The sequence below is a fragment of the Juglans regia genome, unplaced genomic scaffold (genome assembly GCF_001411555.2).
Source record: "Juglans regia cultivar Chandler unplaced genomic scaffold, Walnut 2.0 Scaffold_2414, whole genome shotgun sequence".
NCBI classification, from domain to species: domain Eukaryota; kingdom Viridiplantae; phylum Streptophyta; class Magnoliopsida; order Fagales; family Juglandaceae; genus Juglans; species Juglans regia.
The window spans coordinates 1-258 of record NW_023355426.1 but is presented as its reverse complement, the minus strand read 5'-3'; the positions used below and the strand labels follow the sequence as shown (position 1 = coordinate 258).

The 258-nt window shown below is 51.2% G+C and overlaps 1 pseudogene; it reads right to left on the bottom strand.

The window, feature by feature from the left end:
- Positions 1-169: 169 nt before the first annotated feature.
- Positions 170-258, bottom strand: LOC118345370 (annotated as a pseudogene; the record flags this gene model as incomplete).

The window sequence follows — 258 nt, the reverse complement described above, 5'->3', positions numbered from 1 at the left end:
TTCATATAATCCTTGAGCGACATACTAGCGTCCTTCCGATCCCAATCCAAACGGAGATCTGATCCAAACCCATGGCTACGCGATGGGCAGGGCGAGATTTTCCCAAAAATCCACTCCCGAGTGCGCCTTCTTGTCAATTTATCTCGCAAGGCGGAAAAAACAAAAACGAGGGGTGCAACACGAGGACTTCCCAGGAGGTCACCCATCCTAGTACTACTCTCGCCCAAGCACGCTTAACTGCGGAGTTCTGATGGGATC